Genomic DNA, 24,372 nt, shown 5'->3' on the forward strand with positions numbered 1-24,372 from the left:
AAAGGTGGAGAAATTCCAACACTAGCATTGCTAGGTGATGCAGGGGAAGGAGAGCACACTGCCCCTTCTCAGGTGCAGTGTTCCATGAGTTGAGCAAACACACCCGTAGGCAATAATCTGGCTTGGTGGACCAGACAGACCTGGATTTTCAGAACAGGATCTTTTCCTTTCCCTGGTGGTCTTGGCTTTCATGACAATCGAGAGGCAAAAAATGAGGGAAGTTTCAGACAGACACTCACAGGAGAAGACCCTGCCACTTCACTCCAAAACATGAATTGCTTTTTCATCCTTGTCCATCCATCCACTTTCATCAGCATCTTCCCAGCTGCAGCTGGAGAGTTTTCTCCTTGTCCCCCTCTGCCTTTCAGCCCCTTCTGTTCTTCTCTGCCACTCCTGCTCTGCAAAGGAGCTGAGCCAGGCTCTGGGGACAGCCACGTGCTGGGTCAGGACTGGGAAGGGGGATGTCAGGTCATCTCTTTGAGGAGTCTGAGACTGGGAAAAACGGTGGTGTAACGAGTGAGCTGCCCTGCAGCCACTGTCTGTGCGCAGTTCCCCACTGCAGGGCAAATGCAAAGTCACTGTCTAAAGCCAGCTCTCCTGCTTGGCACAGGAGTGTGTGCTGCAGGCAGAGACCCTGCTCCCAGAGGCTCTGTTTCCTGCTAGAAGAAAGTACTTAGCCAGAGATGCTCCAAGTGCATCCCAGCTCTCTTCCACCCACCTGCAGCAGGAGGCAGAGCTGCTGGGAAGACAGGATTTTGTCTTGGAAAGGTGTCCTCTTCCTCCCTGCAGGTCGGTTCCTCTCCTACGATACCATGAAGCATCGCAGAAAGCTGCTGAGTCTTTTCTGGTGGGAGCAGGACCATCCTCCTGAGACGCCTCCTAAAGTGCGGCGGCTGCGGCGGCCTGCCAAGCAGCAGCAGGATTCCAAGCAGGAGCAGGATCCCGAGCACCAGGAGGATCAGCCAGAGCAGCAGCAGCAGGAGCAGCACGAGCAGCAGGAGCACTCCAAGAAGCTGCGCCACTCAAAAGAAAAGAACCTGTCTCCAAAGCGTGCCAGCTCCTCCCTGGATGTCTTCACCGATGCTAAGCATGACCTGTTCTCCATCAGCCCCTAAATGGCACCATCCCTCCTGGCCAGAAGCAGACCTTTCACCTGCAGTTCAAGCCAAAGTGCACCAGGAATTTTAAGACCACCCTGCTGTGCAGGTGGGAAACGTCTACACACTTGCCAACTCATGCTACTGCTGGGTGTCACTGAATCACAGGGTGGGACAGGGTGGAAGGGACCACAGTAGGTCATCTGGTCCCACTTCCCTGCTCAAGTGGGGTCATCCCAGAGCACATGGCACAGGGCTGTGTCTGGAGGGCTCTGGAATAATTCCAGTGAAGGACACTCCACACCATCTCTGGGCAACTCGTTACCTGCACAGGAAAAAAGTTCTTCCTCAGGTTCAGGTGCAATTTCCAGTTCAGGTTCTGCCCATTGCCTCTGGTCCTACTGCTGGGCATCACCAAGCACAGCCTGGTTCATCCCCTAACACCCTCCCTTCAGTCCCTCTGACTGGGATGGGGAGGTGGGAGACAGGCAGCCCCAGGGAGGCGGCAGAAGCACCCACACGAGCACAGAAAGATCATCATCTGGCCTTGGTAGGGAGGCACTGGGAAAATAGACACTGTATGAAACAGTAAGCTCCTGGAAGCTTGCAAATCTGGAACAAGAGATCCAGGGACCAGACAGTCCCAAGCTCTGCTTCCTTTTGGGACAAGCAAGGCCTGCTTCTCTACATGGGACCCTGTGTGCTGTAGTTGGTGCCCAGGCATTTAACTGGTCATGTTCCTGCCCTTGCAGCTCTGCAGCCTCCATGCAGCGAGTGCAGTTGTTTCATTTGCTGCTCGCTGCTTGCACAGAGAGAAGATGCAACACTGTGTACTCTGCAAGGAGACAGAAAAGCGGCTGGCTGGGAATGTTCATCTGGCCAATACCAGTCCCTTTCTTCCTAGGATTCCTAACCTGGAGCCGACTCACAAGATGGGGCAGGTGATTGTGAAAGGCAGAGTCCAGGAATGGAAGAATCTCGAGGAACCGTTAGTGCAGATGGAGGAAGGGCAAGACCCAAGGAGGAGGTGCTCTGGAGACCACCACCCCAGGGACAGCATTTGTGTGAGCTGGAGCATCCAGCAGGAGCCGGCAACATCGTGCCTTCTGAGGATGATGATGATCTCCCACTCTTCACCAGAGATGTCTGTAGCTGCCCTCCCAAGCTCCAAGAACATCTTTATCTTACCTTTTAGTTAGCTAAGTTACCTAACTAATTGTTTGTTAGATTGACAAGTAGTTGATAATTGTCAGTTCATTGTTAATAAACAATTGTTAATAAATTGTTAATTGTCATCTTGTCTTGGTTTTAAAGACAGGTGTCTGCGGGACCTCTCTGGAATGGAGAATGTGACCCCCTTCTCTCCATATTATTATAATTTTGAAATTAAGGGGCTTTCAGGAAGAGATATGGGAAAAGGAGTAACAGTTCTTTGCCAGTATGTACAACAAGGCAAACAAACAACAACACCAGCAGCAACAACAAACAGAACCAGGTGCCCAACCACAGCCTTCCCTTGGCTGTAGGCACTTTCCCTTTGGTGTAGTTCCTGTCACAACCAGGCAGGGAAGGGAGGCAAATAATGAATAAAGCAATTGCTAGAGAAACTTTAATTATTATTGAGGGGCCCAGAAAGGGACCCAGCACCCGAGGTGTGGCCTCACCAGTGCCCAGCACAGCCGGACAATCACTGCCCTTGTTGGGAAGGGTGAAAGTTTGACAAGGATGTCTCACAGACATGTATGCTTGGCAGAAAGATTTTTGAGTGTAGAATCTGAAGAAGGAATAGAAATGAAAGCAAGTTTTGATGTAGAAGAAAAGAATTGCTGAGCCAATCTTACTGGATAGCTAAGAAGGTAAAGGATATGTTAGTTTGTTGTAGTGTGTTTTTATACCTTGTAATGGTTTTGGTTTTGTATCCCCTTATTTTTCCCAAATGGTTTCCTCCTGATCGTACCCCTTCCCTTTACCTGTGGAATCCCTCTCCTTTGTTGAGATTATCCCCAAATCCCTGTCAATCTGTCAATCAGACTCTCTGTCAATCACTCTGTCAGCATCCCATCCTTTCTATCTAGAACTTTCAGTTCAGGTCATGGAGTGATTAGTCAGAGGCCAGGGGTCAGCCCCCCAAGTGCTACCCCCATACGCTATCCCAAATGTCCATTCCCCAAGTTTTCACCCCTGAAAGTTCTTTATTGGTCAGCAAGCTTATCTATTTTTTGGTTCATACCTCCCTTTAAAATGTAATCTTGGCACCTCTCCCAGGTACTCTGGGCAGGGGCCCCCTGAGGTGGGGAGCTCCCAGGAGCTCCGAACAAAACCTTGGATTAACCCCTGCTAAGAGTCGGTCCTTTCATGCTCCACCCATGTCTCCAGCGTCTCTTCTGCTGCAAAGGTGACTAGCCTAGCTGCCCTCGGTACCCTCGGGGCACAGGAGAGTGTCCCCCTGCTCTCAGCCTTGTCGGGGCTGCCCGGCGCTGTCTGCCGACCCGGGGCTGGCCGGGGTTCCTGGGGGGCTCCCAGAGAGATGGAGACATTAGTTAGAGCGTGTTTTTATGGCTTAGAGCAAAGGATAAACCCACCTCAGACAAGAAGATGTTTTTACCAAGCAAAAAGATTCCACAGGCAAACACAACTGCTGATGTTGCAAGTAGAAAAAAGGTCTCAGAATTTTCTACTGCAAGGAAACTGAAAAACAATTTCCTGCTTCAATTGTAATGTACTAACTTTTAGTGATTGAAGTATTGTTACATGAATATGATAATTATAGTAGTTATGATAAGCTATAGGTAAAAATTAAGGTATAGATTGGTTCTTCTGTGTGAGGATACTCAGCAAAGAAAATTTTATTATGCATTGTAACCAAAATTCAAGGGACTCCAGGTTTGGAGCTGGAGCTGACAGCTGTAGGCGCAGGCTCTGTCACCCACAACCCTGGACTGCTGAAAGATCTTGGATACAATAAACTGCATTTTGAAGAGCCGCCTGGAGTCCCGCATCTCTCATTCAGGCTCTTGCTGCCCTGGTCCTCAGGGCTACACTATTGCTGATACAGGCCCGGAGCTATTGGCCTTCTTGCCCACCTGGGCACCCACCTGGGCACCCACCTGGGCTCAGGTTCTGTTGTCATTCAGCTTCCCAACCACTTTCCACAGCTGGGAGCTGCAGAGGGTTAGTGTGGCCAAAGTGTACGACCTGGCCCTTGGTCCTGTTTAACCTCATGCCAGTGGTCTCAGCCCATGGATCCAGCCTGTCCAGGACCCTCTGCAGCCTTCCTGTCCTCCAGCAGATCCGCTGAAAAATATTATTGTAAGCACTGATTGGCGAGGGGCAGCATGGCCATGGCCAGCAGTCCCAATGCCCAGGGGGTGGGGGGAGATGGGATCTTTGTTTTCCAGCCAGGCTCCCAGCCAAGAGCAGCAAAAGCCGAGGTAGAAGACAGATGTTGTGCGGCAGCCAGGAATTCAGGTCAAAGCTTCATTTTCTCCAGAAAAAACAAAACAAAACAAAACAAAACAAACAAACAAAAAAAAACCAAAACAAAAAAAAATAATAAAAAAAAAAAACAAAAACAAAAACAAAAACAAAAACAAAACAAAAAAAAAATGCCTTTAAAGTGTAAGGGGAAATTCTTGTTCCAGCCCCATCCTTGGCCAGAGAATGTATGTGCAATATTGTCCAGGAATTGAATGTATTGAAAGTAAGGAATCCAGATATGACATGTTATCCAAGAATCGCATGTAGTGACTTGTTATCTAGGAATCACATGCTGGGAAGCCAGACACAGCCTGTTAGACAGTGATTGTATGCAAGGAACCCAGATGTGGCACATCAGATGGGGTTGGATGCAAGGAATCCAGATGTGCTGCGTTATCCCAGAGCAACAGGGGGGGTGAGAAACAGACAAACACACAGAGGCTGCACCTTCTTGGGGAGTGCTTGACCTCTGACCCAGCTTGGCATTATCCAAAGAAGGACACTGAGGTGCTGGAGCAAGTCCAGAGAAGAGAAAGCAAGTTGATTAAAGGTCTAGAGAATAAGTCTGATGAGAAATGGCTGAGAGAAGCAGGGCAGCTGGGGAGGGCTCAGTCTTGAGCAAAGGAGGCCCAGGGGGAACGTTGTCACTCTCTGCACCACCCTGACAGGAGGCTGTAGTGAGATGGGGATTGGGCTCTCCGCACAGACAACCAGTGACAGGACAAGAGGACACAGGCTTAAGCTGCACCAGGGAGGTTAAGTTGGACATCAGGAGGAATTTCTTCACAGAAAGGATTCTTAAACATTGGAAGGCACTGCCCAGGGAGGTGGTGGAGCCGCCATCTGGGATGGTGTTCAAGGACCAGCTGGACATGACACTTGGTGCTCTGCTCTGGTTGACAAGGTGGTGTTTGGGCCAAAGCTTGATGGAATGATCCCAGAGATCTCTTACAACCCAGTTGGTTCTGTGATTCTCTGACATTAACACCTGATAAAGACAGGGAATCCTTTCAAATTAAGTATGATAAACGATAACATTTTGTAAAAGGGTTTCACAGGAGCTCACATATTGCCCTGATCAATCTACATGATAGACATAATTCCCTAGAATTGTTAACTGTTCTCTGGTCTTTTTATCCACATAGCACACCGTATTCAAGAGTCTTAGAGCTCTAATGAATCTCTAAATCATATTGGGGGTGGAATCAAATAACAATTTAATTGCTAATAACAAGAATCCTGTTAAATTATTTGAGCAGGAAGAGCAACTCCACCTGCCTTTGAAAATTTGTAATAAAGTTAATGGTACAAATTCTTCAGCAGCAATTGTTTGGATCATCTCTGGATATAACATACAGGTGATTTCACCATGATTTTCTTGAATGGTTCCTAAATTGCACTGTGTTTTCTTAATCATCGTGCGTGTTTTCCTTCATTTTCTAGCCTGTGTAAGCAAGGACAAAATACATAAGATACAAATTCATTAAGAAGTCAGGAGTTTCTGGATTGTTCATGCATAATCTGAGACCAAAGCCTCATGTCAGTCATACAGTGCAGTGTCCAGCTCAGCAAAAAGATTTTCAGCTTAGAAAAGCACAGTTTTTTAAATCAAATATGCTACCCTTATGTATTTAGTGTCTATTTCTATGATGCCTGCCTTTGACTTGCTCTTGCATGGCTTACATGCAAGACACTCAAAAGACACTCCAGAAGAACTCGGTCAGCTGACTCCAGCCTGAAGCAGGTTCAAACCAGTGCTCTGGCCAGAATCTGCTTTTTGGTTTGGTTTGCATGGTGACATTCTGACATGTTAAAGTTGAAAGTGAAGTCTTGACTTGAATTAGTCTAATAAAACATTGTCTATCTGAAATAGAAAAGACCATAATGCCAATCTTTATCAAAGCCTTAGAAATTGACTTGGGAAGAAGAAATTAAAAATCCTTTTATGTATGTAATTGGAAGAGAATTTTGTGTTCTAGCAGCTTCTCATGATTGATCCTAATGGTGAAAAATTTATTGAGATGAGAAGAGAGGAGCAAGAAATGTGCCTGCCTGTATGTTTCCTCTTGCTGTCTAACAGAAGCTGCATCACTGGAAAATGTGATCTAATGAGAATGTTCATTTTTTCAAGAGGAGACTAAACTGCTTTATAGAGTTCTGGATTGAGACAAATGACTTTTAAAGCCCAGAAATTAAATTTTGAAATGTGTCAACTTAGATCCTAGCTTTGTTTTCAGCTGCTGCTGAAGCAGGTTTTCTCTTTTGGTGTCTAACTGACATACTGTATGAACACTTAATAAATAAGTTTTACATAAGATGGTGGAAAAAGATGATCTATTGCCACACTTTCTTTGCCTGCATCACAGCCTGTGTATTATTACCTCTAAGGATCTGTGGGGAATCAAGTTATCCTGATAGGTGTATTTTTACTAAGCTTTTACTCTAGAGAGTTGCCAGAATGTGGTTTGTATCTGATATTGATGAATAGCTGAATTAGGAAGATGGAACTAAGCTGTTCTTGAGAATCAGCTCCTGGGATTCTATCAAGATGCTATGGAAGAATAGCATGTGAAGTAATATATTAGCAGCTTAGTATTTATAGAAAAATAAGAAGTGGTGAAAAAGAAAGCCAGTATCTGGCAATTGAAAGAATTCTTGAAGTGGCAGAATTGCTGCAGAAGATCTTTACTATTAGGATACACAAGACAGATGATGGACTTTGGCCCATTTTTAGCATAAGAGATTTGATAACAGAACACCTTGGCAAGAACAAACAGCTTTGAAGATTGCAAGAAGATTAAAACAGATGGGTGTCACAGACATATGTTCTGGAAAAATCCCTTTGCCCAGGATTCTTCTCCTGGGAAGCTGAGAAGCCTCAGAGGAAAACAGTATTATCTCATTTGCTTCTCCTCTGTTTTGCTGCTTTGGAATGTGGTTGGAGATTGTTTATCCAACAGGTGATTGTTTCATTGGTTTCATGTGAATGGTTTTGACTCAATAGCCAATCAGGGTCAAGCTGTGTCCAGGCTCTGGAGAGAGTAATGACTTTTCATTATTCTCTTTTAGCCTTCTGTCTGCATCCTTTCTGTATTCTTTGGTATAGTTTAGTATAGCATTCTTTAATATAATGCAGTATCATAAAATAATAAATTAGCCTTCTGAGTACATGGAGTCAGAATCATCATTCCTTTCTTTGTCTGAGAACCCTGCAAATACAACAGATGGGTTTACCAGAAAAGAGAAAATTGCATCAGACTCCTGCAAGCAAGAGATATTTAAAATATATAAATTTGTTTATGTGATGATTAGCCAAATCATTGCAGTAAAACATTACTAGTCTTCCTAGAATAAGCATATAAGTGTCCTAGGGTGATGTTATGATGCTTTTATCCCCAGTTGTGTGTTCTGTTGATGCTGGATATTATATTCTGTGCCTGCAAGCCTGACTCTGAGAGCAAAGGCAGGGAGAAGAAGCAGCATGGAGTTTGTTATCAGCCTGCTCTCACTCCTGCACTGTGGTGTCTGGGCACGGACGGGACAGAACACGGTGCTCTGTTGTTTTTTAGTTAGTTTTGCTAGCTGAGGCAGAGAAGATTTCCCTGCACTGGTTTTCGTTCCCTTTTTTTGGAACTGTTCAAACCTGCTCCAGACTGGGACCCGGGGGAACAGCGAGAGCTCGCACTTTGTAGCCTGCCAGGGCCTACTCTGGGCAGCAGCCTTTCCCAGTGCCAGAGGGACTGATAACAGAGCGACCAGCCACCAGAGAGACTTTCTGAATTTGTCATCTCTTCAGAGCGACAAATGAGTTTTGTCCTGTGGTATTGTTCGTTTTTTGTGCTGGGGAGCCCTTTGCCTGTTAAATAAACAGGTTTTTCCACTTCTCTCTGAGGAAATTCTTCCCAAAAGAGTTGGGGAGAGGGGCCATGTGAGTTTGCTTTCTGGGGGGGCCCTTTTGGAGGATTTCTTCCAAATTTGCCCTAAACCAGGACAGAGTCTTACCAGTTCCTCATCCTTCAAAGGACACAAACCTGATGAGTTGTGGTTCCCACTCCAGTGGCTGCTCTTGGACCTCCCTCCATAGCCAGAGCACAGCTTCCTTTTCCCAGAAAGTCCCTGGCACTGGAGGGATGAAGGAAACAGGACAGGCTGCGGGGATCAGGGGCAGGGCAGAGCCAGGGAGAAGAATGACTTTTGCATTGGATGGAGCTGTGATTTCCCTTGGCTTTGTTGGCTGACAAGAAATGAACATCCCCCTGTGTCTCGGGCAGCTCCTTCTCCAAGGAAAGCAGGTGGGAGTTGGAGCCAAAGAGCTGAAACCTACAGGTGCAGCCTGGGCTGGAGGGAGCTCAGATTTGCACGAGGCTGCTCTGAGTGCCAGGGCTTGGATGGGGGAAATGGTGGGGTGGGGGCAGGGACAGAGTCTGATTGATTGTCAGCCATGAAGGGTCTTGATTTTCATATCTATTCAAACTGCATGAGGAGGTACTTGGATTCAGTGTCAATTGGAAATTGCACATATCCATGTGTTAACAGGAAGAAAAACCAATACAGGACCTAAAAATCTTTTCTCATGGTGTTTTTAAATATGATATATTCAGTTTGAATACACTTCAAGCCTCTGGAGCAGTAAAATTCAGCAGGAGCCTCTGCAAGTTGCTGAGGATGTCAGCAGCCCCCACTGAGGCCATCCCTGCCCAGAGAGCGTGGGGGAATGGGCAGACAAGGAGAGCGTCCCTGGGGCTGGGCCAGCAGAACTCAGAGGCACCAGCGGCTCCAGCTGGGGAATGGAGTGTGGAATGTGGCTGGGAAAGCCCTGCCTGGGCTGTGCCAAGCAGGACAGACAAGCCCAGACACTCATCCCTCCAAAAATTAATTAAATGTCTCAATAAGACATTAAAAAGTAATTAGAATTGTTTCTGTACTTTGAGTTGGATGCACTGGAGAAATACCAACAAGAGATATTCAATTCACAAAAAACACTTCTCAGTGCATTAACTTGGCCCATTGATTCCATGAGGCCCTACAGTGTCAGAATGGCCCCTTGGTCTCACAGGGTCCCACAGTGTCACCATGGTCCCTTGGTCTCACAGGGCCCCACAGTGTCACCATGGTCCCTTGGTCTCACAGGGCCCCACAGTGTCACCATGGTCCCTTGCTTCCATGGGCCCTGTGCTGCTGCATTCCCCCCTCCCCTTCTCAGGCCGCCCTGCCAGCTCAGAAATGCTCCTTGGGCCTCGGCCTTGGCCAACAGCCCCTGGGCTCAGCTCCTCTGCAGCTCGGCACAAACACTGTCTGCTCCAGGCACTGCTGTGCCCAACCAGCTCCTGGTTTCTGGAGGAGCAGCCCTGGCAACTGGTTTTGTTCCCTCAGTGGCACAACATCCCTGTTCTCACAGTGCCAAAGAAAGCTGTTGATGCCAAGTGCGGCCAGGATGAACCATTGCTGTGACTGCAGCCCCTCTCTTGGGGCCCTACAAACAGCGCTGCAAAAGGAGCCCCTTGGAGCTCTCCTGGGCCAGCGACTCCCTCTGAGTGGGGCCTCTCCCAGCCGGGAACTCTCCCGTTTGCTGCACTCGGGGATCCTGAACAACGAGGGAGCCTGGGCCGATCCCCCCACTCCTCCAGGCTCAACCCTTCACCTGCTGGGGAGATGCCAAAGCATCCACAGGGAGCATTTCCTGCCCTCAGGGGAATTTCTCACAGGTGCCTTGCACTGCCTCTTTGTGTCTGTGTGCACACAGGAGTGCCTGTGCTGGGGAGATGTGGCAGAAATGCTGCTCTCGGAGGGGTTGGAGTGCCATGGATAGCTGAGTCAGTCAGGCCTGTAAGTGAGGTTAAGTCATGAGGAATAACCCAAGTTAAATGCTGCTAGGAGTTGTTCTTATGCTAAGTTCTTATGCTTAATATAAGTAATAAGCTGAGTTAAATACTGTTGAGTGTTATTCTTCTGTTAAATTGCTAAGTCAAGGGTTACAAGTTAGGTTAAATACTATTAAGCTCTGTTCTTTTCCTATATTGTAAAGTTGAAGGGATCAGTAGGTTAAGATATAAGTTAAGTCTTTTTAAGTTTGAGCTCTGTAAGCTTTTGGGTCGTATTCCTTTTATCCTTGCCCTCACAAGGCAAGGATATCCTTGTCCTTGTATCACATACAGGAACAGTTCTCAGTTCACTTCTGGTTTGATTGCCTGGATTTTGTTTGGTTTTTTAGTTGCTTTGTTTCCTTGTTGTGCCTGAAGTGTCCAGTCAGGAGCAGAGTGACTCTTGCCAAGGAACTTTGTGGTGATGTTGCTTAATATTAAATCTGGCTTTTGCTGATCCCTTGCTGGGGATTTTCTCAGCACTCTCAAGCCCTCATTCGTAACAGGGTGAAGGAGCCCTGGCCCAGGCTCTGGCCCTGGGGGACACAGGGATACTGTTGGGGGTCCCTGTCCCCCTGTCCCACCCCCCAGAGCCCCGGCCCCCTGTCCCCGTGTCAGGCTCTGGGGTCGATCTCGTGGAACATCCTCTGGGGGAGGCTGCGGCGCCGGGGGCGGGGGGACCCGGGGGGACAGGGGACCCCACTGTGCACGAGCAGTGTTGGACTGCTCTGGGGGAACTGTGAGGGGGGGCTGGGGCAGAGTGACCTCCCCAGTGACCTCACACAGCCCCTGTGATGTCACACAGCCCATTTGTGATGTCCCAGCCCACATTATGATGTCATGTTTAATGTTATGATATTACACAACCTACCCTGGCATGTCACACAGCCATTCTGTGATGTCACATCCCGTCTGTGATGTCACACAGTTACCCTGTGATGGCCGATTCCATTTTATGATGTTCAGTCTATGATGTCACAGAGCCTACTCTATGATGTCACAGGCAACTCAGTGATGACACACACAACTGCTCTGTGATGTCACAAAGCCCTTTCACGATATCACAGGGCCAGTGCTGGGATATAAGTTTCTGATATCATAAAGCTGCTCTGTGATGTCACGGAAGATTTGGTGATGTCACAAAGTTACCATGTGATGTCACAGTCTGTTCTGTGATGTCACACCTGGCTCTATGATGTTGCGCCATCACCCGGTGCTGTCACAACCCACTCTCTGATGTCAGAGGGCCACCCTCCATGATGGCAGACTCTGCTCCATGGCCTCACATCCCACTCTGTGACATAACAGACAGTTCTGTGATGTCACAACACCGTCAGTGATGTCACAACACCCTCAGTGATGTCACAAAACCCTCTCTGTGATGTCATACTGCCACTCTGTAATGTCACAGCACACACTTTGACCTCACAATCTGCTCTATGATGTCATACTGCCATGCCATGATGTCACAGCCTGCTCTGTGATGTCACACAATCCCCTCTATGATGCTGGAGCTGCCCAGTGACCTCACACAACAAACTGTGATGTCATAGCCCAACCTGTGACCTCACACAGCCCACGCTGTGCTGTCACACAGCCCCTTGCTGACATCACAGCTGCTCTGTGCCTCTAGGACACAGCCACAGAGGTGCCGCTGTGACACAGCCCCCTCTGGGACATCCCCCAGCCCCTGCCAGTGCTGAGCCCTGTCAGCTCTGTCTGTGCCCTGCTGGTGTCCCTGAGCTGCCCTGGCAGTGCCCCAGCCCTGCTGGGCTGTGCCCAGGAGCTGCTCCTGGCCAGAGCTGTCTCTCTGCAGCGCTGCCCTTGCCAGGAGCTGCCTCTGGGCCAGGAGCCCGGCCCAGCTCAGCAGCACAGACACAGCACCAGGACTTTAATGACCCTCTGGGGCTTTGGTACTCTTTGCATCAGACTCTGTGCCTCAGAGTGTGCTCAAAAAACTTCTCAGAGACTCAAAAGGGAGTGAAACACTGAAGTTTCTCATACTTAAAATAAATCCTTTTGAGGAACAGGACCAAAAAAGTATCCCCATGTTCCAGGTAAAGCAGAACACTGGAGGCAGTGATGACAGCTGGGGACAAGCAAGGAAAAGGTGTTTCTGATGCTGAGAAAACCTGTGCCTCTGTCCCTGCAGGCTGTCCTCATCCCCCGGCTGCCCCACCTGGCTGGCCCCTTCCTTTGCTGACAGCTCTGCCTCCTGCCTGCCTCTGCCTGCCCACACAAAGCCTTGGGCTGCTCCAGGCTTCTTCTGGGGGATGTGTTGCATCACAGCCCTGCCCTGGCAGGGAAATTCCTTTCTCCTCATGTCCAGTCTGGGCCTCCCCAGCTGCCCCTGTGTTGTGTTCCACCACAGTGAGGGGCGCAACAATTCCCTCAGGGCCCAGAGTCTCAGACCTCAGGCAGGCACCGAGGACCAACAGGGAAAGGAAGGCAACAGGATGGATCTTGTTTAGCAAAACCCAGGATCCTTTATTGTGCCAGGGAACCAAGAGAAGAAATGAAGGGGGTGGGGTCATGGGTTTAGAGGTGAAGTTTAGGGTCAGGGTCTAATAGCAGAAGGAGCAGGGGACTGGAAATGGGTGGGTCAAGGAGGACAACCAAAACAAAAATCTAAGCTGGAGACATTGCAGTAGAATTTAAACCAATGAGGGTACAGAAAAGGAAGAACATTCTGGGGCCATTCCTTATTTGACCAGATGGGGTGGAGTGTCTTTTCCCGGGATTGCAGAGGCACACCCCACAGGGTGGAGGGGTGGAATCTGCTTTCAATTACACCCCTCGCCCAATGGTGTCTGTCTGGGTAGAATCCCTACTTCATGGGGCAGGGGCACTCCACACCCTTGGTGCCATTATTTCTTTCTCTAGCTGCTTTTTACAAGAAAAACTCCTCTCTGATACCATCCTTCACTCCCTCCCAGGCTATTCCTGTTCTGTCCTCAGTCTCAACACCACTGAGCCCAGAGCCATCAGTCTCTCCCTGCTGGTTATGTGATGAGGCCTCCAAACCCCATCTTGGGAGATTTTTCAGTCTTCTCCAAGGTCTGTGAAAATGGAAAAATAGTGGTCAAAGTTATTTTCTCCCAAATCTTGCAGTGACAGGATGAGGGCCAACATCTTTCAACTGAATGAGGGTGGATTTACATTTGTTAAAAGGAGGAAATATTTTACAATGATGAGAGTGGCCCAAAACTGCAACTGTTTTTCCAGAGAATTGTCCAAGAGCAGGAGTTTTGTGCAGCCTGACATAGCGAAACCCTTTCCCCTCCCCAAGAACAGAATTCCTGTTGTGTGGGTTCTCTGATGTGCTGGGTGCCCTCACTACGCTTCTGGCCAGAATGTCTGCTGAGGGCAGCCAGGCTGCTGCAGGGCAGTGACCTCACAGCCATCACCATGGCAGCCCTGTCCCCTGGGCCTGGCTCTGCCCTTTCCTCTGCCCCTGCCTTGTCTCTGCTGGCATGAAGAGTTTTGTCATTCATATCTTGTCCCCAAGGTGCTGGGGCCAATGGCTTCCCAGGCAGGCTCCTGGAGCAGAAGTGGCTTTTCAGAGCCCAGGCAGAAATGAGCCCTGAGGCAGCAGCTCTGCAGTGCTGGCCACCAGGCCGGGCTGCCAAGGGAGGCTTCTGGCCATGCCCTGCAAGCAGCTGCTGCTGCCAAGGTGCCTTTGGTGCCTCAGGCTCTGCCTGGCACAGCTGCCAGCACGGCACTCTGCCCTTGTGCCCGAGCCCTTCCCTGTGCTGGGGCTGGCCTGGGGCTTTTCCTGCAGTGGGACCTGCCCTGCTGATGGCACAGGAAAGGCAGCTCCTGCTGGAGCAGGAGGAACTGCCATGGGCTCCAACAACTCCAGCAAGACTCTGTTGACATCAAAATTGCTTCCTAGATCACTATATTCTAATAATTGTTATATCTCCTGTACTGTGGAGTAAATAACTATCTTTTTTAAAATTTAATCTGTGGTGTAAACAAACCATTCTGTCAAATCATGATCAGAATCAATCAGAGCTGTATTTATATAAATTTATCTAGAATTCCATCGATAATCCTGTGGGACAAATTGCATTAAGGTTCAATTCTACCTGTCCAATCTTTTACACCTTTGACAAAGTCTGGGGCTGGGATTGGATCCAGCCACTCCCACTCTCCTGTACTAAAATAAATTTTGGAAGTCTAGGGGCCCTGCAGGGGTTTGAGGATCCATGGTGGCTGTTGGGTGTCATTTCTCCATCTCATGAATCTGCAGGAGTTTCTCCAATAAAGAAATAAAGCTTTTGCCTGAAGCTGCCACTGTGCCCATGACAGGAACCCCTGGGAGTGTCTGGGACATCCCGGCTCTTTGGCAGCCTGGGGACTCCTGGGATGTCACCGTGGAGCCCCCGTCAGTGCCTGTGACAGATCGGTGCCTTTGCAGCCCCAGGTGCCATGGGATGTCACCATGGAATGGCTGTGACTGGCTCTGATCACACGGCCCTTTACCATCCCCAGAAACCCCTGGGAGGTGTCCATGGAGCCCCTGTCTCTGCCTGTGACATTCCAGCTCTTGAACAGCCTGGAGACTCTTGGAAATTCCCCATGGAATCCTTCTGAGTGCCTGTGACAAATGTGATCCTTGGCAGGCAACCATCCCCAGCCCCCTGTTGCTGTGCTCAGTTTCCATAGCAACCATCCCCAGCCCCCTGTTGCTGTGCTCAGTTTCCATGGCAACCATCCCCAGCCCCCTGTTGCTGTGCTCAGTTTCCATGGCAACCATCCCCAGCCCCCTGCTGCTATGGTCAGTTTCCATGGCAACCATCCCCAGCCCCCTGTTGCCATGCTCAGTCCCTCGGCAGCTCCATGCAGACCCCATGCCAGGGGTGGGTGCCATGGACACCAGCTCAGGCCTGCAGCCAGAGCCCGTTGCCATGGCAACCATTGGCAGCCCCATCCCCAGGGTCACGGGATCCCAGATCCACAGAACTGGCTGAGCTGGGAGGGACCCATCAGGATCCTGGAGTCCAACTGCTGGCCCTGCACAGGACACCCCAACAATGCCAGCCTGGGCCTGGCAGTGCTGTCCAAACGCTGCTGGAGCTCAGAGAGCCCTGGAGCTGGGAGCCTTCCCTGGGGAGCCTGGGCACTGCCCCAGCAGCCTCTGGGGAAAAACCTTTTCCTGAGATCCAGCCTGAGCCTGCCCCGACTCAGCTGCAGCCGTTCCCTCCAGTCCTGTCCCTGGGCACCAGAGGGAAGAGGTTCCCACAGCCCCAGCCAGGGACCCGCTCCCAAGGCTGTTGCCATGGCCACCAGGGCTGGGACCATCTGGGATGCTCGGTTTCCATGGGCCAGGGTTCAGGAATGGGATTCCCCAATTTCCTGCTCCCGCTAAAACCGTGCTGCTGCTCGCTGCCCTCCCGCCTCCCATGGAAAGAAAAAAAGGCAAAGATCCCAGGCTGGGATAAGAACAATTTACTGGGAACAGCAATGAGATAAGGAACAAACAGGAAAAAAAGCAATATTGATAACAGAAGGGATAAGAAAAACTATTTACAGGGAAAACTACAACATCACCACTGAGTGGCTCTTCCTGGCCACGTATTTCCTCCTACCTGGAAAAAGGACACCTTTCTCCTCAGGGAGAGAGAAAGAGTCCCTTTCCTGCCCCTGGCAATGACCTGAGGTGGGAGTGAGTGTAATGACACGGCTCTGGCCAGACCCTCTTGTTCTTCAATCCCACATCAGGTCATTAGCAGGGGCAGGAAAAGTGACAAGTGTCTTCCCACCATGGATCACAGGGAACATGGATCAGCAAGTCTCTTCCCGATGCGGGTTCTCCAATGGGGGATGAAGCTGGAGCAGCACACGAGGCTCTTCCCACACTCAGGGCACTTGCAGGACTTCCCTTACTGGTGACTCTGTTGGTGTTTGGTCAAGTTAGAGCTGTGGGTAAAGCTCTTCCCACACTGGGGACACTCGTAGGGCCTCTCCCCACTGTGGATGCACCGGTGCCTGGCGAAGTTTGAGTTGCAGTTGAAGCCCTTCCTGCAGTCCGGGCAGCGGAAGGGCCTCTCCTCTGTGTGAATCCATTGATGCTGGAGGAGACTGGAGCTGGTCTGAAACCTCTTCTGACACTCGGGACAGTCATAGGGCCTCTCCCCGGTATGGATGCGTTAGTGAGTGATGAGCTCAGAGCTGCACCTGAAGCCTTTCCCACACTCCCCACACTCGTAGGGCCGTTCCCCAGTGTGGCTCCTCTGGTGCACGATCAGGCTGGTGATCCACCAGAAGCTCTTCCCACACTCCAAGCACCTGTGAGGCTTCTCCCCATCAGGAACCCACTCATGGACCACCAGCTCCAAGCTCTGGCTGAAGCTCTGTCCACCTTCCTGGCACAGGGTGGATCTTTACTCCTCAGAGCAACCTGGGCTGCGTTTGCAGCCCCTCCTCGTGCGGCATCTCCGGGGCTTTTCCTCCCCGTTGGGTTCCTGCGCCGTGGAGCCGCTCAAAACGGCCTCTGCCACGAGGTTCTGCCGCGGGGATTTGTCCTCCCTGCTCTCCATCCTCAGCTCCTGCTCTGGGGGAGGAAGGACAAGGACAGGATGGCATTTGCCTCCGTGCCACAAGCAAGGGCAAGGAGATGCCCCCAGGCTGTCCTGCAGCCGGGGGCCCTGCTGGGCTGGGAGATGGAGCAGGAGAGAGGGGAAAGGGGCACTGACTTCCTCCTCACCTGCTTGCATGTTCTGGGGCATTTTCCTCACAGCCTCAATGGGGGTTGGCAATGGAAATCCTGGTTTGAGGAAAACAAAGGATGAGCACATTGAGTTTGAAGGTCCCTCTGCCCAAGTCACTCTCAACAAGTCACCAGCGACCTAGGCTCCAGAAAAACCTCCCAAACACCACGAGTCAGCCCGGAAAAACCCTCCCCAGGAGTTCCCCACCCCTGCTCCCTCCCCTCTGGTGTTCCCCTGTCCCAGCTGCTGGGGTCACGCTTGCATTGGGGGTCCCCCTTCTCCTCGGTGCCCGCCCTCCCCAGCCTGCTGGCAGTCCCAGCAATCCCAAAAGCTGCCCCCTCTTCGCTCCCCATTCAGGGCTGCCGGGGCTTTTTGGGCTCCCTTCTCCCCTCATGCTCTGCTCTGGGCTGCAGGGGCTCCAAGGAGTCCCCCCTGCCCCTCTCCAGCCTCTGCAGGCTCCCGCCAATGGCGGCGCTCCCCCCTCTCGGGGCTCCCCACTTTGGGCTCCTGGGGGACACAGGGCTCTGCTCCTCCAGGCTGCCTCTGCCGCCAGCCGCCACCGCCACCCCCCGATGTCCCCACAAGGGGCCTTTTCCGCTCAGCCTTGCACTTCTTCATTCTCCAAACATCCCCCCAAAAAACCCAACTGGGAGGAACTGGGAGTGACTGGGAACATGCTGGTGGTCACTGGAACAAACTGGGCTTCTACTGGGATCAACTGGGATCACGCTGGAGGTGACTGGGATCATCCTGGCAGTGAGTGCCACTGCACTGAGGCTGACTGGGAGTGCTTGGCAGCAAATGGGATCATACTGGAAGGAACTGGGAGTGACTGGAACAAAAGGGAGGATGAAAGAGAGCCACTGGAACCATGTGGAGCACAACTGGTTCATACTGGCAGGGACTGGGAGCACACTGGGCTCATCTCTGGATCATACTGGGAGGGACTGGACTAATACTGGGAGAATCTGAGAGCGACTGGGAACACACCCTGCACATCATCCCCCATACTGGGCCTGACTGGGAGCAACTGGGATTATACTGGGAGCACACTGGGAGGGCTGGCATGTGACTGGGATCCAACTGGAGCTTACTGGGATCATATTGGGGTTGAAAGGGAGTGACTGGGATCACACTTTGGCCTACTGGGAGCACCTGAGAGAAACTGGGATCATGCTGCAAGCAAACTGGAAGAACTGGGCAGGACTGGATGCATGCTGGAGGCACCTGGGATATTCTGGGCATGACTGGGGGATCACACTGGGAGAACTGACACCTTCCTGGGGCCACTGGCAGCGCCTGGAAATGACTGCAGACATGCTGGGACAAGTTTGGAAATGTTGGGGTGTTTTGTGGATTTTGGGGGTGTTTGGATTTTGGGGGTTTTATTGGCGCTTTTGGAGAGGTGTTTTTTTGAGGGGATTGCGGTTTTATTGAAAATTTTGGGGTTTTTTTTTGTATTTTGGAAGGTTTTACTGGTATTTTGTTGGCAGTTTTTGCGATTTTCATAAATTCTGGGGGTTTTATTGGGATTTTTAGGAGATTTTGAGGTGTTTATTGGAATTGTGGAGGCATTTAGTGGGATTTATTTGGGATTTGGGTTTTTTGGCAGTTTGGGGTTTTTTGGATGTTTTGGTGGGATTTAGGGGAGTTTTGTGAGGTTTTTTGGGTGTTGCTCTGATTTCTTTGGGTCTTTGGGGAGATTTTGCAAGATTTTTTAGGGGACATTTTTGGGGGGATTTGTGGGGTTTCATCAGGATTTTGGGGGTTCTTGGGATTTCAAAAGATTTTGTGGGCTTTTATTGGGATTCTAGGGTGTTCTGATGGGATTTTGTGAGATTTATTTCGGATTTCATGAGTTTCATTGGGACTTTTGGAGCTTTAAAGGAGATTAAGGAGATTTTGATGCCTCTCAGCCCTTCCACAAACCCTGGGACAACCCCAAAGACCCCAGACCCCCAAATCCCCCACAAATTCCACTAAAAATCCCAAAATTTCCAAGAAATTACAACAGGATCCTCCAAAACCCCAGAGAATCCCACAAAATCCCAGTGAAACACACCAAAACTCAAAAAAACTCCCCAAAATTTCACTAAACCCCCTCAAAAATCAACCTCCCCAACCCCAATAAAATCCCCCAAAATCCAAAACTCCCCAAATCCACAAAACCCCCAAAATCCCATAACGCCCCCTGAAACACAATAATTCTCTCCAAAACCTCTATAATTCCCCCTGAACTTGCATCAAATACCCAATAAAGCCCTAAAGAAGCCCCAAGATAATCCCCAAAACCCTCCCAAAATTGCATTAAAATTGCCCCAAAATGCCCCAAATCCCAAAATTCCCCCCAAAATCCCCCCAGAACCCCCCAGACTCTCTGGGGCCGTCCTGGATCAGGGGCACCGGCCGGTGGAACAGGAGCCACCTCAGGGGCCCTCGGAGCTCTGTGGGGAGGGGGCACCATGGGAGATCCCCAAAAACGGGAGGGGGGGCCTGGGAACCCCCAGGATCCCCAAATCTCCTCCGGGAACCCCAAATCCTCCTGAAAAGCCCCCAAGGTTGGCCCAGGACCACCCTGGAACCCCAAAGTCCCCCCAGCACCCCCAGGACCCCCCTCGAGACCCCTCTCAGAACCCCTCCCCACCCCCAGATCCCCCCACAGTGCCCCAGGACCCCTCCCCAGACCCTCCCTGACCCCTCACGATCCCCCAGCCAAGACCCCTCCCCAGACCCCGCCCCACACCCCCGGAACCCTCCCCAAAGCCCCCCCGGACCCTCCCACGCCCCCCGATCCCCTCTCAGCCGCTCCCGGCCCTGTCCCGGCCGCCTCAGCAGCTCCCGGAGCGCTCCGGCCGCTCCCAGCGCCGCCCCCGCTCTCTGCAGCGCCCGGCACCGCCACCGCCGCTGCGCCACGCCTCTGATTGGCTGCAGCGGCGCGGGGAGGCGGGCGCTGCTGAAGGGAGCCGCGCCCTCATTGGCCGGTTCGGGGCGGGGCGCGCCGCTATTGGCTGGGGAGCCCGTGCACGCGGCGGAGGCGGGAGATTCAGAGGCGAGCGCGGCTGAGGAGGGCGCTGAGGGGAAACTGGGGGGGTTTGGGGCGGTCTGAGGAGAAATCGGGGATTTTGGGGAGATTGACGGGAAATAGGGGGGTGTGCGGCGTGTTTGGGGATAATGAGGGGGTCTGAGGAGGCTTTGGTGGGTCTGAGGGGGCTTTGGGGATCTTTGGGGGCAGCTTGAGAGGGTCTGGAGTGTTCTCAGGTGGGTTTAGGGGGATCTGAGGGGAATTGGGACGGCCTGAGGGGATTTTGGGGGATTGTGGGAGGAGCTGGGGGGATCTGGGGGGGTCTGAGGTGCATGTGGGGGGCTTTAGCGGAGTGTGAGGGGATTTCCCAGGGTTTGGGGGAAATTGAGGGGGATTTGGGGCAGTCTGATGGATTTGAGGGGGCCTCAGGTGGATCTGGGATCAATTTTGTGGGGAACTGCGGGGTCTGAGGTTTGGAAGGTTTTGGGGGTCCAGGGTGATCCTGGGCCAACCTTGGGGGGGTTTGGGGCTCCCGGAGGGGTCCCGGGGGAGATTTGGGGGTCCTGGGGGTTCGCAGGCCCCCCCTGAACCGGGGTCTGGGGGTTTCGGGGCGAGGGGGCACAACAGGGGTTCCACCCCCCCGCCTTCCCGTTTCTGGGGGTCTCCCATGGTGCCCCCTCCCCACAGAGCTCCGAGGGCCCCTGAGGTGGCTCCTGTTCCACCGGCCGGTGCCCCTGATCCAGGACGGCCCCAGAGAGTCTGGGGGGTTCTGGGGGGCATTTTTGGGATTTTGGGACAATTTTGATGCATTTTAGCAGGGTTTTGGGGGATTATCTTGGGGCTTCTTTAGGGCTTTATTGGGTATTTGATGCAAGTTCAGGGGGAATTATAGAGGTTTTGGAGAGAATTATTGTGTTTCAGGGGGCGTTATGGGATTTTGGGGGTTTTGTGGATTTGGGGAGTTTTGGATTTTGGGGGATTTTATTGGGGTTGGGGAGGTTGATTTTTGAGGGGGTTTAGTGAAATTTTGGGGAGTTTTTTTGAGTTTTGGTGTGTTTCACTGGGATTTTGTGGGATTCTCTGGGGTTTTGGAGGATCTTATTGTAATTTCTTGAGGAATTTGGGATTTTTAGTGGAATTTGTGGGGGATTTGGGGGTCTGGGGTCTTTGGGGTTGTCCCAGGGTTTGTGGAAGGGCTGACAGGCATCAAAATCTCCTTAAAAGCCCCAAAAGTCCCAATAAAACTCATGAAATCCAAAATAAATATCACAAAATCCCATTAGAACATCCTTGAATCCCAATAAAAGCCCACAAAATCTTTTGAAATCTCAAGAACCCCCAAAATCCCGATGAAACCCTGTAAATCCCCCCAAAAATGTCGCCTAAATAATAAAAATCCCATAAAATACCCCCCAACACCCAAAGAAATCATGGCAACACCCAAAAAAACCCCACAAAACCCCAAAAATCCCACGAAAATTCTGAAAAAAACCTCAAATCCCCAATGAATCCCACGAAAAGCCCCACAATTCCAGTGAAATGCCTCAAAATCTCCTAGAAATCCCAATAAAACTCCCAGAATTTCTGAGATTCCCAAAAAAACAGGATAATCTCAGTAAAATCCTCCAAAATATAAAACCAAAAAAAATTCAATAAAGACCCCCAGAAGAACAACCCCCCCAAAGCACCAATAAAACCCCCAAAATCCAAACCCCCTAAATCCAGAAAACCCCCCAACATTTCCCAGTATGTCCCAGCATGTCTGCAGTCATTTCCAGGCGCTGCCAGTGGCCCCAGGAAGGTGTCAGTTCTCCCAGTGTGATCCCCCAGTCATGCCCAGAATATCCCAGGTGCCTCCAGCATGCATCCAGTCCTGCCCAGTTCCTCCAGTTTGCTTGCAGCATGACCCCAGTTTCTCTCAGGTGCTCCCAGTAGCCCAAAGTGTGATCCCAGTCACTCCCTTTCAACCCCAATATGATCCCAGTAAGCTCCAGTTGGATCCCAGTCACATGCCAGCATTCCCAGTGTGCTCCCAGTATAATCCCAGTTGCTCCCAGTCAGGCCCAGTATGGGGGATGATGTGCAGGGTGTGTTCCCAGTCGCTCTCAGATTCTCCCAGTATTAGTCCAGTCCCTCCCAGTATGATCCAGAGATGAGCCCAGTGTGCTCCCAGTCCCTGCCAGTATGAACCAGTTGTGCTCCACATGGTTCCAGTTGCTCTCTTTCACCCTCCCTTTTGTTCCAGTCACTCCCAGTATCTCCCAGTGTATCCCAGGTCCCTCCAGCATGTTGCCAGTCCCTCCCATTATACCCCAGTATGATCCCATTTGCTGCCAAGCACTCCCAGTCAGCCTCAGTGCAGTGGCACTCACTGCCAGGATGATCCCAGTCACCTCCAGCATGATCCCAGTTGATCCCAGTAGAAGCCCAGTTGTTTCCAATCCCTCCCAGCATGCAGCCAGCCACTCCCAGTTGCTCCTGTCATGATCCCAGTTGCTCCCAGTCACACTCAGCATAATCCCAGTCACTCCCAGTAGATCCCATTTGCCCCTACCATGGTCTCAATTGCCTCTGCAGGCTCCTGCTCACTCCCAGTATGATCCCAGAATGATATCAGTACAAACCCAGTACAGTCCCAGTCACTCCCAGTATGATCCCAGCAGAGCCCAGTCCCTGGCAGTGCTGCCAGCGCTGGGATCCCGCAGCCCTCTGTGCGTTCCCCCCTCCCGGCTGTGCCGAGAGGAGCCCCAAGGGCTGGCAGTGCCCAGGCAGGCTCCCCAGCAGGGCCCAGTTTGGATGTGGGGCCCCCAGTTGTCGCAGTTTGCCTCTCCTTTTGCCCGGGCCGGCTTCCCCCCTTCTCCGCAGCGGCCGGGAGCAGCCGAGAGCCCCGCGCTGCCCGTGCCGAGCTGTGCCGGCTCCAGCCCCGCTCCTGCCGCGGGCTGCGAGGGCTCCGGGAACGGGGCAGCGAGGGGGTCGCTGCTGCTGCGGGAGGAGGAGGAGGGAGGGAAGGGGAGGGATGAAGGAGGAGGAGGAGGGTGGGAGGGGAGATGGAAGAGGAGGGGGAAGGCGGAGAGAGAGCAGCGACAGAAGGAGAAGGAGGTGTGGTTAGGGAGGTGAAGGATTAGGAGGAGGCGGGGGATGGAATAGGAGAAGGGGCAGGAAGAGGAAGGGAAGGAACAGAGGCGGATCAAGGCTGAGCAGCAGGAAGCACGCGGTCGAGCCCTCCGTGCATTCGCAGCCCCCACCTGTGGGATCATCGCCCCCATCGCGCTGGTGAGCGGGGAGGGGGAGCTCAGCCCAGATATCCCGGGGCGTCCCTGGGCTGGGATTTTTTTGGGGGGATGTTTGGAGAATGAAGAAGTGCAAGGCTGAGCGGAAAAGGCCCCGTGGGCGGACATCGGGGGGGTGGCGGTGGCGGCTGGCGGCAGAGGCAGCCTGGAGGAGCAGAGCCCTGTGTCCCCCAGGAGCCCAAAGTGGGGAGCCCAGAGAGGGGGGAGCGCCGCCATTGGCGGGAGCCTGCAGAGGCTGGAGAGGGGCAGGGGGGACTCCTTGGAGCCCCTGCAGCCCAGAGCAGAGCATGAGGGGAGAAGGGAGCCCAAAAAGCCCCGGCAGCCCTGAATGGGAAGCGAAGAGGGGGCAGCTTTTGGGATTGCTGGGACTGCCAGCAGGCTGGGGAGGGCGGGCACCGAGGAGAAGGGGGACCCCCAATGCAAGCGTGACCCCAGCAGCTGGGACAGGGGGAACTCCCAAAGAGCAGAGGGGAGGGAGCAGGCGTGGGGAACTCCTGGGGAGGGTTTTTCAGCACTGAATCTTGGTGTTTGGGAGGTTTTTCTGGAGCCTAGGTCGCTGGTGACTTGTAGAGATTGACTTGGGCAGAAAGACCTTCAAACTCAACATGCTCATCCCTTGTTTTCCCCAAACCAGGATTTCCCATTGTCACTTCTTGTGAGGTAGTGAGGAAGAGGAAGATGTCCCTGGACATGGAGTCAGGTGAGGAGGAAGTCAGTGCCCCTTTGCCTCTCTCTCCTGCTGCATCTCCCAGCCCAGCAGAGCAGAACCTCATGGCAGAGGCCGTTTTGAGCGGCTCCACGGTGCAGGAACCCAACGGGGAGGAAAAGCCCCGGAGATGCCACACGAGGAGGGGCTGCAAACGCAGATGGCGGGGATCTGAGGGGGAAAGAGCCAGCCTGGGCCGGGAA

At 52.0% G+C, this 24,372-nt stretch overlaps 1 pseudogene; it reads right to left on the reverse strand.

Annotated features, from left to right (window-relative positions):
* LOC135292537 (zinc finger protein 850-like) overlaps positions 1 to 24,372 on the reverse strand; it is a 337,224-nt pseudogene that overhangs the window by 229,612 nt on the left and 83,240 nt on the right.

The sequence above is a fragment of the Passer domesticus genome, unplaced genomic scaffold, assembly GCF_036417665.1.
Source record: "Passer domesticus isolate bPasDom1 unplaced genomic scaffold, bPasDom1.hap1 HAP1_SCAFFOLD_37, whole genome shotgun sequence".
NCBI classification, from domain to species: Eukaryota; Metazoa; Chordata; class Aves; order Passeriformes; family Passeridae; genus Passer; species Passer domesticus.